The sequence below is a fragment of the Lactuca saligna genome, chromosome 7 (assembly GCF_052625555.1).
Source record: "Lactuca saligna cultivar CGN05327 chromosome 7, ASM5262555v1, whole genome shotgun sequence".
In the NCBI taxonomy this organism is placed as follows: domain Eukaryota; kingdom Viridiplantae; phylum Streptophyta; class Magnoliopsida; order Asterales; family Asteraceae; genus Lactuca; species Lactuca saligna.
In genome coordinates, this window is record NC_136423.1 from 120,003,786 (window position 1) to 120,023,650 (window position 19,865).

General features: G+C 40.1%; 1 long non-coding RNA gene across 1 annotated transcript; it reads right to left on the reverse strand.

The window, feature by feature from the left end:
- Window positions 1-18,242: 18,242 nt before the first annotated feature.
- LOC145004017 (uncharacterized) lies at window positions 18,243-19,777 on the reverse strand. Its single transcript, XR_013662236.1, has 3 exons — window positions 19,460-19,777; window positions 18,624-18,690; window positions 18,243-18,353 (listed from the first exon to the last, which is right to left on the reverse strand). It is a non-coding gene; the product is annotated as an uncharacterized LOC145004017 (long non-coding RNA).
- Window positions 19,778-19,865: the final 88 nt, after the last annotated feature.

The following is a 19,865-nucleotide window of genomic DNA, read 5'->3' on the forward strand; positions in this document are numbered from 1 at the left end:
CCAAATCATGTCCCAACAAACGCACCATATGTGGGTATGGCACCAATCCCAAAACCATTTCGAGAACATCCCACTTCCGCCTCCCTATCCATACCCCCCACCCACCCATCCTTATCCCCCTCCACCTTACCCTTACCCCTACCCCCAATACTCGTATCCTCCTCCCGATCTGCCGGTTTAGGTACTTTCGCCTCGCCCCCCCAAGCATTGAGGACAATGCTTATTTCTAAGCTTGGGGTGGGGTATTCCCTTTTTGTTTTTTTTTCTTTTTCATGCATTTTTAACTAGGTTGCATAATATTTTAGTATTAAGCTAATTTTCATTCATTTTTTTTATTTAAAATTCCAAATTTTCTTCTTTTTCACATTTTATATTTTTGCATAACATTTAGCTTAAGGCATTAGCATTCATGCATTTTTGTTGTCTGTTTATTCTCACCTCTCTTGGATGCCATGGGACAGGTTCACAGTTATTGTATCATTATTGGTCCAGGATCTTGTTGCTATCTCACCCATCGAACCGGAACCACTAGCTGCAGCTTGGGATTTCATACTTGGGATCAGATGCTGGTAGCTTAAAGGGGTAAGTGATCATGGCCAGGTAGTTTTCTTGAAGAATTATGCATACAATACTAACAACTGTAGGATATACCATAGCAATGGGTGTTCTTAGCCTTGCGGTCACTACCGCGGAGAGGATCACACTTGATCATGTTTGAACTGTTAGGATGAAGCATTGGTGCTTGTCCCCGAGTAGAATCCATATCCGATCTATTTACATCACCATATCTTTTTGCGATTTTCTTAGAATTTTAGAGAGTCTTTTAGTCCACATTTGGACATTTTCATTATCTTTGAAAAACCACAAGTTTGAAAAGGAGCTTACATTACATCTTTATGCTCCACACATGGTCATTTTCATACTTAGGCCATTCGGATTATATCATTACCCTTTCGGTTCCACTTACACACCTTTGGGAACCAAATTTTGAGTCAAAGGGTCTTCATGTTGAAACAAAAACAAAAACAATAACAATAAAAACAAAAAAAAGAAAAAAAAGAAAAAGAAAAAGAAAAAGAAAAATCACGCAAATTTACAGTTGCAACTATCTTAGATAGATGGCCGGTTCAATTATTGAACAAATTTCCCAACATCTTGGTCACCCAGCGTTTGATATTCATTTGTATAGGTCTGTTTTATTGTATATAGATCGAGTTGTTATTTTTTTCTTTCTCGCAAATTGGTGGTGTTAGGGAGACTGTCGAGTCAGATACTACGGGAGGTTTGGGCCAACACTAAGTGAACTGATTCCTACAACGGTGCCCGAGCAATTAAACCTAGTTACACATGAGAGAAACCGGCAGATGTGAGATCAGAGTGTACACTTAAAGAAGAGCTCCACCCGAGCCCATCCAGTTGCTTTCTCCCTACTACAGATGTTCTTCATTGTATACATGTTCCATTGAGGCTGCGACTGCTCATCCCTCCTTACTCACCTAAAGGAGTTGTCCTGGCTGTGGTTTATGGTTCCATTGTCATCGGATGAAAAATTTTGTGAGATAGTAGCGAAATCAATTCTGACCATGTTGACTAACGTCGAACAGGTTCCGCGGTTCTATCCATTCTTTTTATTTTCCTTAGGATAGTTCATCCCGAGTTCATTTTAGTCTTGTCTTACTTGAGGACAAGTAAGGTTTAAGCTTGGGTGATTTGATAGCTTCATTTTATTTAATTTTTTTTATAGTTTTTTTAGGACATTGCATCTTATTTTAGTCGATCTTCATGCATATTTTCTCTTTTTGTCATTTTTCTCCTTCACCGGGTGCTTTCTAGTCTTTTGAGCTTAATTGCAGGATTTTCTGAAGACTATTTGTTATTGAAGGCTTAGAAGGATGCAGGACTCATGGAGGCATGTGATTTGCTTGCGGACTTGAAGTGGTGCGATTGGGCTAGGTGCATGCGTAAAAGAAGAAATCAATTTGGATCTAATTTATGGGCAAAGATGATGATGAGACGGCGAGGAATCGAGCTACAAGAAATTGGAGGAGTGTTGGGTCAATTTTTAGAAGGCTTTGGAATGGTAAATGGGTCTTAAAGAGTTATGATTACGGGCTGAAGTTAAAGAAATGAAGATCGGGCTTAAATGCATGTTAAATGGCCCAACTCTCACATTCAGCGTGACCCACGCGGTCCGCGTGGATCCATACGCGGTCCGCGTGAAGTGTGCTGAGTTGTTTCCAGGTTTTGACTTGTTGACTCTATTTGTGGAAGTTTGGTGGGTGGCTTTTGGTCTCTTTTTGAATCCGAAAATTGACCCTCTATAGTTGGAGATTGGAGGCTCTTTTGAGAGGGAGAACTTGAAGAACACATTCCATTTTTCTCTCTAAGAAGTTTTGGGAAGATTTGAAGAACATTTGGAAGATTAGTGTAATTTCCTTACATCTTGCATCTAAGACAATGTTTGGTATTTCTAATCCCTTTTGTTTTTGTTTAATCTTAGCCATGCTTGGCTAGATTTTCATTTGGTTGACTTGGATGTAATTACTTGAATATTTTGGTTATTTTGAAGAACTCCATGAACTTGTGTTGAATATTTATGATTATATTTTTTATGAAAACTTCCTTCATGTTTATATGTCTCTAGTCATGAATATTGATATATGAATGTTATCTTTGTTGGTTAAATTCTTGACTAAGTAATGGGTCTTCAATTTAACAAGCAACAATTAGTTTAAATGTTTGTTTTCATTTCATTTTGACTAAGAAAATATTTTCTCCATAGTGGTAATGAAAGCAATAGATCACTCTTTGGATTTGGTGACTCTTAAAACCCAATGCTAATTGATTTTCACAAAATTACATGCTTCATTAGTTTTGTGACTTTGATTTAGGAAATGTGCTATGAGCTTCTCTAGTCATTTTAACACAAAAGAAGAGTTGAGGCAAGTTATGCTTATAAATTGATATAGCCAAATTATACTACAAACACAAGTATTGCACCTTGGTATTCTCATGATTATTTAACCAAATGTTCAAGTAATGAAAGTCTAAAGTCAACCATCTTTCTCTTTTTGATTTTACATCAAACTCTTATTTTTGTTGCAATTGTCTATTTAAATCATAGTTAATTCTAGTTTGTTTCAAGTATTTCAAAACACCAAAACCCCCATTTTTAATTTATTGTCATATTCCAAGTATTTTTACAAAGAGATTTATCATAGGGTTATCAAATTGAACCAATCTCCGTGGATTTGATCCCCTTACCACTATACACTATTTTAGTGTGTGATATTTAGGGTTATTATTTGTGTTGGTGAAAGACCCCAACTTTCGTATTTTTGAAAGACCCAAACTTTCATATTTCAAATTCTCATTACTCCAAAACATGCTATTTGCATATTCATAAAAGCAATATTTTACATTGATATAAAGGATTTACAAACTATTGGATACAAACCTTCTATTACAAAGTGTTATATATATTACATAACTACCGAGGATATTGTAATTTATACAAACATAAAAAATAGTACAAAAGTACTATTACAAACTATTATACATCTTTCAATAGTATGTAAACATACTATTTATTTATCACCAGCAATTGTTAAACATTGATAGGGTAAGCGGTGACGCTTAGTGAGTTCAAAAATAGATACAATATAATGTTATGCCATATATATACTTCAATGTGGCAAGGCAAAGAGGAACAACAAGATGTATGTGAGATCATGTAACAAGCGTTCATATCAATCAAAGACATTATTCAAAGATATTCTTTACAATTCTTGATATACATCAATAAAGCTTTGGCCCAATTGGCATAGAAGACATGCAATTTCTGATTAACATCTTGTTAGATTTCAGGCTTATAGTCCTGTCTAACCATTTGCCAATGCCATAGAATCGAAGTCATTCTCTTATGGAGACATGCTCTACATGGCCATAGGCTACGTACTAGTACCAATGTGTATCTAAGTCCTTTGACTGATCACATGGTCAAAGGTATTACAATTGTTATTAACATAACGAATAACACGAGAAAATAACTCAGAATGATAATACTGAAAAGCACATAGCACATATAACACATAACATACAATTGTTCTTATATATTGAACTCACCTTAAGGTAACTGGGGGTTAAAATAGTAATTTGGACAGCACTTCGGCTTTAAATATGCCTTTCCATGTTGAAAACCAAGAGTTTGTTTGAAAACCGGGCTCTGCGAAGGTAGGGATTCAAAACCGAAAAGATAAAATTTTCGGGCTTCTCGGGGGTCTCGGGACGTGTTTCGAGTGCTAAAATTGATTTCGGGGCTTCGCGAAAAGTTAATATGAAGAAAATATGGAAAGAGGGGCTAAAAGTGTCAAATTTTCAAAGTTAATCGGAAAGGTTCGCAGGCTCCTTTATATAGGGTTGAGGTTCGGATGTCGGCTTAAGAAGCGAAGCTCGGTGGCAGCAGCAGAGCGAAGCAGGTGACGCGAGAAGGAGGCTCGGATGCGAGGCTCGGCTGCGAAGCTGGTAGGCGCGACGTGGAGGTGCGAGACTCGTACACGAGGGCGAGGCGAGTCGGAAGCCTATTGGTTCGCACTTCGGTCGAATGGCTGAGCGGCACGCGTCGGACTTCCGGAAGCAGGAAACGAAGTAGTTCGGTCCTGGCCACGTCTCCGGTGACGCACCTGCTTCGTGCGAGGTGACGTGGCCGGTTACTATTCATGCGAAAGTTTCCAATTTTCGTGCCCCGAACTTCTAAAATCCATAACTTTTGCATACGAGCTCCGTTTTTGATGTTCTTTATATGCACATGTAGCTAAAATCATGATCTACAACTTTCGTTTAGACTTCGTCGGCTAATTTTGACTTTAATTTTAATATTATTATTTTTAACAGACCGGGACAGGAAAATCCGTTAAAAATTCATAACTTCTTCATCTGACATCCGTTTTCGTCAGACTTTTTACCGTTGTACTACATATGACGAGACCTTCGATTCTCGTTTAGGATGTATCGGTAAAATATCGCTCGATCTAAAATTCGAGTTTTTAGTTGTCTACTGCTAAGTTGAAACTTCGAAAAATCATAACTTCCTCATACGAAGTCAGATTTTGGCCTTCTTTTTATCAAATTTCTCGGTTTAACGAATACTACGACCTTCATTTATATTACTAAGGCTAAAAAGTAGTTTATCAAAAACTCACTTTTTACGTCATTCGGCGTCGTGCCGGTTTTGTCGCGGATCTTCGGTTGGTCATAACTTCTTCGTTATAACTCGGATTTTGACGAGGTTTTCTCCTACAATTTTCTAACGAGATTCTATAAAACATCAAATAATAAAATTTTACTTATTTAAAATTTCATATTTTCGCTATTTGGCTTTTAATTGGAATCTCATAAGACTTCCAATATTTTCTGAGTGATTCTAAACATAGTTTTACTTCATTTCTAGTAAAAACCATCTGTTAGAACTCAATACTCAATTTTACATAATATTTCACAATTTTATTCATTACAAAACACGATTTTAAAACGTGTATGTTACAAATACTTCCTCCTTTTGAGGATTTCATCCCCGAAATTACATCGATTAAAATAAATGGGGATATTTTGCTTTTATCTCATTCTTATTCTCCTGAGTATAGTTTGGGCCACGATGGTGTTTCCACTTGACAAGCACCAATTCTACTTCTTTATTGCGTAGCTTAGTTGTTCTTTCATTCACGATTTCATCAGGCTCTTCTACATATCTTAACTTATTATCCAATTTCACTTCGGATAATGGAACTGTCTCATCGTAGATGCTCAATCATTTGCGCAGATAACTTACATGAAACACATCATGAATACCCGCCAAATCTTCAGGCAATTCTAAGCGGTAAGCTTGCTTTCCAATTCTTTGGATGATTTTGAAAGGACCAACAAATCTAGGACTCAACTTTCCTTTCTTCCCAAATCGCATAAGGCCTTTCCATGGGGATACCTTCAGCATCAAGAAATCACCCACTTGAAATTCTATAGGTCGTCTTCTCTTTTCCGTATAGAACTTCTGTCGATCCTGGGCCGCTTTCATTCTTTCTCGTACGATTTGAATCTTGTCGGTGGTGTCTTGAATCATTTCAGGGCCTCCAAGGATCTTCTGTACTACATCACGCCAACATAATGGTGTACGGAATTTGCGACCATATAATGCTTCATATGGTGGCATTTTGATTGAAGTGTGGTAACTATTATTATACGAAAATTCGACAAGCGGTAAGTATTTATCCCAGTTACCACCGAACTCCAAAACACATGCACGAAGCATATCTTCTACTGTCTAGATTGTTCTCTCTGTCTGACCATCTGTCTGAGGATGATAAGCGGTACTGAGAGCAACTCGAGATCCTAATTCGCGTTGCATACTCGCCCAAAAGTGAGAAGTGAAGCGAGTATCGCGATCGGAAATGATCTTTAGTGGCACACCATGTCTTGCAATAATTTCATCCAAGTATACCTGTGCGTATTTCTCCATTGGAGCCATTTCACGCATGGCGAGAAAATGTGCACCCTTTGTTAGACGGTCGATAATTACCCAAATGCTATCATTCTGTCTAGCAGTCTTTGGCAATTTGGTAATAAAATCCATGGACAGCTCTTCCCACTTCCATACAGGAACACTAAGACTTTCTGGAGTTCCATAAGGCTTTTGGTGTTCTGTTTTAACTTGTAAGCATACTAAGCATTCCTGTACATATCTTCCAATGTCTCTCTTTAATCCAGGCCACCAATAATCAGCTCTTACATCATGGTACATTTTACTTGTGCCAGGATGTATTGATAGCTTAGATTTATGAGCTTCATCTAAAATCTTCTGTCTTAATCCACCAATCTTTGGAATCCATAGCCGATTCTTAAATACTTTTAATCCTCGTGGATCATCAAGTAAAACATCGGCATAATGTACCATTCCTTCCTTCTTTACATTTTCTTGCTTTAAGGCTTCAACTTGCCACTTCTCTAGTTCATCAAGAATGGTGAACTTCACCGTAGTGTGAGTAATAGTATAACACATACTATTACGATAAACTTTCCTGCTAAGTGCATCTGCAACCACATTAGCCTTTCCAGGATGGTAAAGGATTTCACAATCATAGTCCTTGATTAGCTCCATGGCTCGTTGTTGTCTCATATTCAGAGTTTGCTGATTGAATATATACTTGAGACTCTTGTGGTCGGTGAATAATTGGCATTTCGTACCAAAAAGGTAATGTCTCCAAATTTTTAGGGCAAATACTACTGCAGCGAGTTCAAGATCATGGGTGGGATAATTCTTTTCATAATCTTTCAGTTGTCTTAAGGCATAGGCTATCACTTTACCACGCTGCATCAACACACAACCGAGTCCCAATCTTGAAGCATCGCTATATACGGAGAAATCATCATCACCTTCTGGGAGTGATAAGATAGGAGCATGAGTTAAAAGATCTTTTAGAGTTGAGAAAGCTTTTTCTTGATCTTCACCCCATTCGAACTTCACTTCCTTCCGTGTAAGGCTTGTGAGGGGTACGGCTATACGAGAAAAGTCTTTAATGAATCTCCGGTAATATCCCACGAGACCTAAGAAACTACAAATTTCGGAAGCATTACGAGGCACTTCCCAATTTTGAATGGCTTCGATTTTGATGGGATCTACAGATACACCGTTACTGGAAATAATATGGCCGAGAAATTGAACTTGACGGAGCCAAAATTCAAATTTCGAGAATTTAGCATAAAGTTTCTCCTTTCGAAGGAGTTCTAGGATTTCACGAATATGAATGGCATGATCGGCTTTAGATTTGGAATAGATTAGAATATCTTCGATGAATACGATGACAGACTTATCGAGCATTGGGCGGCATACTCGATTCATCATATCCATGAATACAGCAGGAGCATTTGCCAAACCGAATGGCATGACAAGGAATTCGAAATGCCCATAATGAGTACGAAAACAGTCTTCGGTACATCTTACTCTTGTACTTTCAACTGATGATAGCCAGATCTCAAATCAATTTTTGAGAAATAGCTAACACCCTGAAGTTGATCGAACAAATCATCGATGCGAGGTAGTGGGTACTTGTTCTTGATAGTCACCTTATTCAGCTCGCGATAATCAATGCACATTCGCATCGATCCGTCCTTCTTCTTGACAAACAATACTGGAGCACCCCAGGGAGAGATACTCGGTCGAATAAAGTGAAAGACCCAAACTTTCATACTATTTCAAAAGATTTCTTAAGTTACTTCCTCAAAACATGCTACATGCATATTTATAAAACAATATCTTATATTGATAAAGTGATTACAAAGAATTGGATACAAACCGACTAAGTTTTATTACATTTCATGTCTACCCAGGAATCTACTATTCAAATACATACATGATCATTAAAAATACAGAGAAATACTATTAACTATTCTAAATCTTTTAGCAGTATAAAGCTATATTGGAATACTCATCACCTGCAATTGTTAAATATTAGGAGGAATAAGTGATAATGCTTACTGAATTCAATAGATAGATACAATATAATCTTATGCCTTACATATACCAATATGACAGAAGCAGAAGGGAACAAGAAGACATATGTGAAATCATGTGACAAGCGTTCATATCAATCAAAGACTTTATTTCAAGATATACTTTTCAATGAGACATAACGATTTCAATACTTGATATGCATCAATAAAGCTTTGGCCCAATTGGCATAGAAGACTTACAATTTATGTTTAACATTTTGGTAGATTTCAGGCTTATAGCCCTGTCTAACCATTTGCCAATAACATAGAATAGAGTTCATTCTCTTACAGAGTCATGCTCTACATGGTCAGAGGCTACATACCATTCCTATCAAACCTTATGCCAATGCCATAGAATAGAAGTCATTCTCTTACGGAGACATGCTCTACATGGCCAGAGGCTACGTACCAGTACCAATGTGAATCTAAGTCCTTTCACTGATCACATGATCAAAGGTATTATAATTGCTATAAACATAGCGAATAAAATAACATGGGAGAATGACTCAGAATAATAACACTGAGAAGCACATAGCACATATAACACATAACATACAATTGTTCCTATATATTGAACTCACCTTAAGTTAACCGGGGGTTAAAATAGTAATTTGGACAGCATTTCGGCTTTAAATATGTCTTTCTATGTTGAAAACCGGGAGCTTAATTGAAAATCGGGCTGTGCGAAGGTAGGGCTTCAAAACCGAAAAGATAAAATTTTTGGGCTTCTCGGGGGTCTCGGGACGTGTTTCGGGTGCTAAAATGATATCGGGGCTTCGGGAAAAGTCAAAATAGTGAAAATATGGAAAAAGGGGCCAAAAATGGAAAATTTCCAATTCTACCCGGGAGGGTTGGCACCATCCTATTTATAGGGGCGGGGTTCGGATTCTGTGGCTGAGAAGCGACGATGTGGCTGCTGGAGCGAAGGCCACGAAGCGAGGGGAGGGGAGAAGAAGTGGCACCTGCGAGCTTCGGACCAATCAGGCGAGGCCACATCTCGGTGATGCGGTTTAAGCGAAGCTCGGACGTGGCGTCTGCGAAACCGAGCACGTGCGCGCATGAGAGATGGGTGCGGTGGTGGAGAAGCGAGGTTCGGACACGTATAGATCCAGGTCTCGCAGCGAGGCGAGGCCACGTCTCCGGTGACGCACCTGCTTCGTGCGAGGTGACGTGGCCGGTTACTATTCATGCGAGATTTCTCGATTTGTGAGCCCCGAACTTCTAAAATCCAAAACTTTCGCATACAAGCTCTGTTTTTGACGTTCTTTATATGCACGCGTAGCTAAAATTACGCTCTACAACTTTTGTTTAGACTTCGTCAGCTAATTCTGATTTTAATTTTAATATTATTATTTTTAACAGACCGGGACAGGAAAATCCGTTAAAAATTCATAACTTCTTCATCCGGCATCCGTTTTCGTCAAACTTTTTACCGTTGTACTACATATGATGAGACCTTCGATTCTCGTTTAGAATGTATCGGTAAAATATTGCTCGATCTAAAATTCGAGTTTTTAGCTGTCTACTGCTAAGTTGAAATTTCGAAAAATCATAACTTCCTCATACGAAGTCAGATTTTGGCGTTCTTTTTATCAAATTTCTCGGTTTAACAAATACTACGACTTTCATTTAGATTTCTAAGGCTAAAAAGTAGTTTATCAAAAATTCACATTTTACGTCATTCGGCACCGTGCCGGTTTTGTCGCGGATCTTCGGTTGGTCATAACTTCTTCGTTATAACTCGGATTTCGACGAGGTTTTCGCCTACAAGTTTCTAACGAGATTATTTACAACATCAAATAATAAAATTTTACTTATTTCAAATTTTATATTTTCGCTAAATTTCACTATTTGGCTATTAATTGGAATCTTATAAGACTTCCCATATTTTATGAGTGATTCTAAACATAGTTTTACTTCATTTCTAGTAAAAACTAGCTGTTACAACTCAACACTTAATTTTATTCACTTTTAATAATAACAATACACAATTTCAGAATGTGTATGTTACATAAAGCCATTGTCAAGTAATTCCTGCAGTTGGATCATCATTTCTTTCATCTCGGCTGGTGCAAGACGATAAGGAGTCTTTGCGATCGGAGCAGCACCGGGCACAAGGTCAATTCGGAATTCTACTTGTCTGTCCGGAGGAATTCCAGCAAATCATCGGGGAAAATATCGGGATATTCGTTAACAATGGGAATATCATTTATAGTTTTATTCTCCTTTCTTGAGATGTCAACTGTATAGGCCAGATAGATAGGACAACCTTTCGATATGAATTTACGAGCTTTGAGGAAAGAGATTATTTTTAAGATTCTTTGTTCACCCTAGACATGAATAGGATCTTCCCCTTCAATAGGAATGTGTACCATCTTTTCATAACACAAGAGTTCTGCATGGTTCTTTGACAACCAATCCATGCCGAGAATAATATCGAAATTGGGCAAGGAGATAGAGATTAGGTTAGCAAGAAAGTTATAGCCTTCAACTTCTATGACACAATCCCTATAGATTTTATCAGCAAGTAATGATATACTTCCTGCAGTATCTACGTGAAATGGTTGCGCGAGTGCATAGCAAATAGTTTGAAAAGAATGCGCAAATTCATAAGATACGAAAGAATCTGAGGCACCAGAATCAAATAAGATGTGAGCAGGTCTAGAGTTGACAAGAAATGTACCCGTCACGACATTTGGGTCCTCACGTGCTTCCTCTGTGGTAATCTGGAATGCATGACCCTTAGCTTTTGGCACCTCCTCCTTTTTAGCTGGAGTGCTCTTCGGTGGTTGGACAGGGACTTGACTTCTCGCTGGTTGTTGAACAGAAGCTTGACTTCCCGTCACTTGGCTGGTAAGAGTATGGCAAAAATGCTTCTTGTGGCCATTAATACCACATGCATAAAAAGTCACATCCTTCCTTGGGAAAACTGGCTTGATATGACCTGTTTCTCCACACCCATAATAGACAATGGATTCTTTGTCTATTTTGCATTGACCCGGATGATTCCTTCCACAAACGCGACATGATGGTGATTGAATAGAAAAAGATTGTGACCTACCACAGCCACGAAAAGCACTCTGAGATTGTGCTTGCTTGCTAGGATCAGTTCGAATAGATTGAGCTGGTGGAATAGTGGAAGCAGGAGTAGTTCTTTCAGTACGTGGATGCTTTGGAATAGTAAGAGTAGCACCACGTATTTCTAATTCATGCTCACGCCTTCGAGCATACTCAACGGCTTTATCGAATGACAAAACATCCCGATTGACAACGAAATCATGGATTTCGTGTCGTAGTCCCTCCATGAATAACTGAATTTTCTCGTCTTCAGTTGGAATATACTTCGTAGCAAACCTTTCTCTTTGATTAAATTGAGTTTCATACTCATTCACAGTCATTCCTCCTTGTTTAAGCTCGAGGAATTCCTTCTCCAATCTTCTCCTCATATCTAGAGGACAATACTTCTCTAGCACACGAGTCTTGAACAATTCCCAGGATAAGTTCTCCTGGTCACATCCATCCAGAGCTTCATATGTTGCTTCCCACCAGACTAAAGCTTCTCCAATGAGCATTGCAGAAGCATAAATAGCCTTGTCTTCATCATCCACATGAGAAACACGAAATACTTTCTCGGTGTTCTGAATCCAAGTTAGAACAATTATAGGATTAAGGACACCAGAAAACTCTGTAGCACCACTACTCTTGAAATCTTTGAATGAATGACGCTTCACTTTCCCGCTTGAAGATTCTCCAGTGGCTTTCTCTTTTCCTTTATCATCATTCTTTTTGTGTTCTTAGAGAGTTTGTCGAATAACACCGGTAAGTTTACCTAAAAGTCGCTCCTCACGAGGAGATACTGGAATATTCACTTCCTCGGGTTGAGGATATCCACCAACATCAGGGGTATGGCTACTTACTTGTTCAGCCATTGATCTGAAATACGGAGTAAGATAGTATTTTAGAATATTATGGTTTACTACTACCTAATACTTTTACTTATATATTTCCTATGGTTTGTATCCCTATACTTACAATGATTAAGTTCATATATTGAACTTCCTATAGTTTAAGTCTAAATACCAATCCGTGGAATTTAGTTCGCTTAAACTACTACTCTGATACCATGATTGAAAGACCCCAACTTTCGTATTTTTAAAAGAGCCAAACTTTCATATTTCACATTATCATTACTCCAAAACATGCTATTTGCATATTCATAAAAGCAATATTTTACATTGATATAAAGGATTTACAAACTATTGGATACAAACCTTCTATTACAAAGTGTTATATATATTACATAACTACCGAGGATATTGTAATTTATACAAACATAAAAAATAGTACAAAAGTACTATTACAAACTATTCTACATCTTTCAATAGTATGTAAACATACTATTTATTTATCACCAGCAATTGTTAAACATTGATAGGGTAAGCGGTGACGCTTAGTGAGTTCAAAAATAGATACAATATAATGTTATGCCATATATATACTTCAATGTGGCAAGGCAAAGAGGAACAACAAGATGTATGTGAGATCATGTAACAAGCGTTCATATCAATCAAAGACATTATTCAAAGATATTCTTTTCAATTCTTGATATACATCAATAAAGCTTTAGCCCAATTGGCATAGAAGACATGCAATTTCTGATTAACATCTTGTTAGATTTCAGGCTTATAGTCCTGTCTAACCATTTGCCAATGTCATAGAATAAAAGTCATTCTCTTATGGAGACATGCTCTACATGGCCAAAGGCTACGTACCAGTACCAATGTGAATCTAAGTCCTTTGACTGATCACATGGTCAAAGGTATTACAATTGCTATTAACATAGCGAATAACACGAGAAAATAACTCAGAATGATAATACTGAAAAGCACATAGCACATATAACACATAACATACAATTGTTCCTATATATTGAACTCGCCTTAAGGTAACTGGGGGTTAAAATAGTAATTTGGATAGCACTTCGGCTTTAAATATGCCTTTCCATGTTGAAAACCAAGAGTTTGTTTGAAAACCGGGCTCTGCGAAGGTAGGGATTCAAAACCGAAAAGATAAAATTTTCGGGCTTCTCGGGGGTCTCGGGACGTGTTTCGAGTGCTAAAATTGATTTCGGGGCTTCGCGAAAAGTTAATATGAAGAAAATATGGAAAGAGGGGCTAAAAGTGTCAAATTTTCAAAGTTAGTCGGAAAGGTTCGCAGGCTCCTTTATATAGGGTTGGGGTTCGGATGTCGGCTTAAGAAGCGAAGCTCGGTGGCAGCGGCAGAGCGAAGCAGGTGACGTGAGAAGGAGGCTCGGATGCGAGGCTCGGCTGCGAAGCTGGTAGGCGCGACGTGGAGGTGCGAGACTCGTACACGAGGGCGAGGCGAGTCGGAAGCCTATTGGTTCGCACTTCGGTCGAATGGCTGAGCGGCACGCGTCGGACTTCCGGAAGCAGGAAACGAAGTAGTTCGGTCCTGGCCACGTCTCCGGTGACGCACCTACTTCGTGCGAGGTGACGTGGCCGGTTACTATTCATGCGAAAGTTTCCGATTTTCGAGCCCCGAACTTCTAAAATCCATAACTTTCGCATACGAGCTTCGTTTTTGATGTTCTTTATATGCACGTGTAGCTAAAATCATGATCTACAACTTTCGTTTAGACTTCGTCGGCTAATTTTGACTTTAATTTTAATATTATTATTTTTAACAGACCGGGACAGGAAAATCCGTTAAAAATTCATAACTTCTTCATCTGACATCCGTTTTCGTCAGACTTTTTACCGTTGTACTACATATGACGAGACCTTCGATTCTCGTTTAGGATGTATCGGTAAAATATCGCTCGATCTAAAATTCGAGTTTTTAGTTGTCTACTGCTAAGTTGAAACTTCGAAAAATCATAACTTCCTCATACGAAGTCAGATTTTGGCCTTCTTTTTATCGAATTTCTCGGTTTAACGAATACTACGACTTTAATTTAGATTACTAAGGCTAAAAAGTAGTTTATCAAAAACTCACTTTTTACGTCATTCGGCGCCGTGCCGGTTTTGTTGCGGATCTTCGGTTGGTCATAACTTCTTCGTTATAACTCGGATTTTGACGAGGTTTTCTCCTACAATTTTCTAACGAGATTCTCTACAACATCAAATAATAAAATTTTACTTATTTAAAATTTCATATTTTCGCTATTTGGCTTTTAATTGGAATCTCATAAGACTTCCAATATTTTCTGAGTGTTCTAAACATAGTTTTACTTCATTTCTAGTAAAAACCATCTGTTAGAACTCAACACTCAATTTTACATAATATTTCACAATTTTATTCATTACAAAACACGATTTTTAAAACGTGTATGTTACAGTTGGCCTCGACAACCACCATGGACATCCCGTTGTGGAAATGGGAAGATATCACGATGGATTTTATCACGAAGCTTCCCAGGACCGCGCGTGGAGTAGATTCGATTTGGGTTATCGTAGATCGATTGACCAAGAGTGCTCATTTTATTCCGATTCAGGAAAGCATTTCGGCCGAGAAATTGGCCGACATCTATATCATGGAGATTGTGGCGCGGCACGGGGTGCCACTATCTGTTATCTCAGACAGGGATGTGCGTTTTACTTCCAGGTTTTGGAAGAGGTTTCATGACGAGCTGGGTACTCGTTTGCATTTTAGCACCGCCTTTCACCCACAGACAGATGGTCAGAGCGAGTGGACCATCCAGACTCTGGAGGATATGTTGCGGGCGTGCGTGTTAGACTTCAGTGGTAGCTGGGATACTTATCTTCCCTTGGCTGAGTTCTCGTACAACAACAGCTACCACGCGAGTATCGACCGCCCTCCATTCGAGATGTTGTACGGACGGAGGTGCAGGACCCCCAATATGTTGGGGAGAGGTTGGTCAGAGAGTTATGGGGAGCACCGAAGTGGTGCTTAGGACTACCGAGAGGATTTAGCAAGTTTGGGGCAGGCTGCAGACTGCGCATAGTCGGCAGAAAAGTTACGCCGACAAGCGTCAATCAGACCTGGAGTTCCAGGTCGGGAATATGGTTCTCCTGAAGGTGTCGCCTTGGAAAGGCGTCATCCGATTCAAGAAGCGAGGCAAGTTGGGGTCGAGATTCATTGGTCCGTTCAGGGTTGTAGCCCAGGTGGGAAAGGTGGCATATAGGCTGGATCTGCCAGCCGAGCTCAGCCAGATCCACAGCACCTTCCATGTCTCCCAGTTGCGGAAGTGTCTCGTGGATGATTCAGCGGTGGTACCATTAGAGGATATACAAGTTGATGACAGCCTGAATTACATTGAGCACCCAATCGCAATCCTCGACCGGAAGTCGAAGGATCTGAGGAACAAGAGGATGGAGTTAGTGAAGGTGCAGTGGCAGCACCGAAAGGGGTCCGAGTGGACTTGGGAGCCGGTGGAAGAAATGATGGAGCATTACCCAGAGCTGTTTCAGGATCGAGCAGCAGACTTCGAGGACGAAGTCTAAAATAACTGGGGGAGATTTGTAGCACCTGGTTCCTGGTACGTAAAATTTATTTAAGTAATTGTCATTTTAGCCTTGGACTCGGCGAGTTGTAGGTCCGACTTGCCGAGTAGGGACGCGGTCCGGGGGCACGCTTAAGTTGGCGACTCGGCGAGTCCATATCCTGGACTCGGCGAGTCATCGCTGTTTAATGAAACCCTAATTCTAAGGGTTTGCCCCCCCCCCCTATTTAAGCTAGCTTGTGCGACCCAAGCTCGCCCCCATTCACCCTCAGAGCCCTATATCTCGTCCAAGCTTTGTTTCCTTGTGAGTTTGAAGCATTTGGTGTGTCCTCTTGAAGTTTTGGAGTGGGAAGAAGAGTAGATCAAGAAGAAGAAGAAGAAGAGGAGGTCAAGCATCTTTGAGCTATCTCAGTGTATTCCCTAAGGTATAACTTGTTTTCCCCCTTGTCTTCATCCTTATTGTCCCTTATAGCTCCATTAAAGTCCTTCTTGAACCATTTCCAAGCTTGGGTAGGTTTGAGGGTTCGTAATAAGCTGATTAACCTTTAGATCTAGGCATAGTTGAGCTCCAGGAGCTCAGATCTACTGTCTTTTTGGAACCATATTACATGAAAGCCCTAGATCTACCCTTTTGATGAATTTTGGACCCTAAAACCCTCATGGTTGCCTATTTACACGTAAAGTTGGAAACTTTACGCGTAAATCAAGCCCCAGGATCATGGATCTATGTATGGCATGAGCTGGATTCGAGCAGAATCGACCATATAGTAATTGCATGGTAACGACTCAGCGAGTCGTTCATCAGACTCGGCGAGTCGAGACGCGAGTCCCCGAGTTTTCCCCTTTTTCGTTATGGCGAGTAGTGAAGTGAGTCCGGGGTGGACTCGATGAGTTGGAAGTCGAACTCATCCATGAAGGAACTCGGCGAGTCAATGCCCTGACTCGGCGAGTTCAAGACAATCTTCTTAGATCAAGAACAAACTCGACGAGTTGTTCATACAACTCGGCGAGTCACAGCGTAGAGTGTTCTTCGGATGAAGGCGAACTCGGCGAGTTGTTCATACAACTCGTCGAGTAGGATGCAGGACTATTAAGACTTGGGTATAGAGAAAGGGACTCGGCGAGTCGACAAGCCAACTCGGCGAGTCTGGTCAACTGGCAGTTGACTATGACTTAACTCATGACTTGTTAAGGGTAAATGTGCAATTTACCCTGAGGGCGGTTAGTAGTATTTGACTAAGTGTTTGGTGGGAATTACAGCCGGAGGATTTCCAGAGCAGCAACAGCAGCAGATAGACTATTCCCACACAGATCAGCAGCTACTACTAGGTGAGTTACCTTCCAGTAGCGGTGGGTCTAAGGCCACAATGTCGGCCCACCAGTAGGAGATGTATGATAGATGATTGTCTTTGTGATATCATCTAGGTTTGCTACTACCTGATATGTTATATGTTAAAATGATATGTTATATGTGATAGTAGTAGAGTTCGGTTGTTAAGACCGAAGGGTAGTCAGACACCCCAGATACGTCTGACAGTATGTGATTATATGTTTGCATGCTGGCTTGTTATGTTATATGCGATAGAGGTAGTAGGAGGGGACCAATCCCCGAGTTCGGTTGCTAGGACTGAAGGGTAGTTCAGGCACCCCAGATATGTCTGATAATATGTTATGTTATGATATATGTGATAGTAGCAGTAGGGGTGAAATAGTCCCTGAGGTTCGATCGTCAGGACCGAAGGGTAGTCAGCACCCCAGAACAGCTTGACATGGGTAGTCAGCACCCCAGAATGGCTTAACAATGGTAGGTCGGCACCCCAGAATGGCCGTACCGGGTAGGTCGGGCACCCTAGAAATGCCTGGTAATATGTATGATATGTGATTGTATGGTATGCGGTATGATGGGGGAACTCACTAAGCTTCATGCTTACAGTTTTCAGTTTTGGTTTTGAGGTACCTCTTCTTCGAAGGGGAAGGAGCTGGCGCGGTAGCGACCCATCACACACATGCTTCGTATTCCGCATCATGAGAACTTCCTGGGGATTTGTACTCTGACATTTTTATGTTTATTGAAATGTTTTCCAGACATGCGATATCTTATTAAAATACTATGATCAGTAAATGTTTTAATTCGAATGTTTTTGTAACACCGTAAATTTCGAAACAATTTTTTTTCAAATTTAAATAAAACATAATTCATTTAATATTCAGAAAACAACCATAGTTAATCATTCAATCCAAGTAATACAAAATCCCAAGATCTCAAAATCATAAATCCCATGCGTGTGTACTGATCAAGCCGACGTCTTCCCGCGATCGTCACTAGTACCTGAAACAAATAACATCAAACACTGTAAGCACAAAGCTTAGTGGGTTCCCCAAAATACCACATATAACACATATTAGCCACTCGAGGCCATAACTCTATGGGTCCGTGCACCCAACTCTGTGAACCCTGAGGTTCTAACTCTGTAAACACGTGCACAGCATAAATCACATAGAAATAATGCAGCATAACACATAACATACATAGCATACAAACACTCTGTCACATAACTCTGGTTACCTACTCAACGTAAAGTATAGTGAGAAGACTCACCTCGCGTGTCTCGGTAATTCGTAAATCCTGAAATCACTAGTGCTCGATCTCCCGAGCTATAGTCCTCCTATAACACAATACATCTCTAATTAACACTTTCCCAACTAAGGTTGACTACCCCTTAACAAGTCAACTTATGTCAACACTGGTCAATGGTCAACGGTCAACTTTGACCGGACTCGGCGAGTGCACTATAACGACTCGGCGAGTCTAAGTGCATACACTGATTTCCCTGGGATCCTCTCTTGACACATCGAGTATTCTCCTAACTCGACGAGTTCCACCTGGCATGAGTTGTGGGGCCACCACGACTCAACTCGCCGAGTCTCAAGAACAACTCGGCGAGTCCAGCTTGATTCAGTTCACCTGTCAACCCACTCCGACTCTCCCTGACTCACTGAGTCAAACCCTCAACTCGGCAAGACCACTCGCTGTGTGGTCTGGGCAATATTCATGCTACTCGCCTGTTTTTCGGACTCGGCGAGTCCATGCCATGCAATGACTCAAACTTGCTCATAAGGTCAGATCCGGTCCATTAACTCATAGATCCAGTCCTTCCAAGCTTATTTAGCACGTAAAGTCACTATCTTGATGTGCATACAACATCTATATGACCATATATGATGATTTTGTCCCAAATACCACAACTCAAGGTCATAATCTCCATTGCTCTTCATAAAGCTTGATGAGTGAGGCTTTCTAGACCTCTATGGATCCAGATCCAAAGCCTCAACATTAGAAAGGAACTATTTGGCATCAAATCAACCCAATAAAGACCATAAGAAACCCTAAATCCCATTATACTTCACAAAACAGAAGATGAGCCGAAATCATACCTCTAGTTCGATGATCTAAGCTTCAAATCCACAGTATAGCAACCTCTTTTGCTTCCTCTTGGCTAGAACCTCCTTCTTCTTTGCTAAATAACACACAAAGGTCAAGAAATGCTTCCTTTCTCTCTCAAAACGTTCAAGCACTCAAGGGTTTCTCTCTATGGGTTGGTGAGCACAAATGACGGCCATAAGGCCCTTTAAATAGGTCTCAAACCCCGGGAATTAAGGGTTCATCACACAGCGTGGACTCGCCGAGTCCGGACGCGAACCCGTGCCCAATACCGCGATCCTACTCGACGAGTTTGAACTCCAACTCGCCGAGTCCACCTACAACTTTCCAAAAATAAACCAATAATAAATACCTGGAAATTTCGAGCTGTTACAGTTTTGTTAAAAATATGTTTTCAAA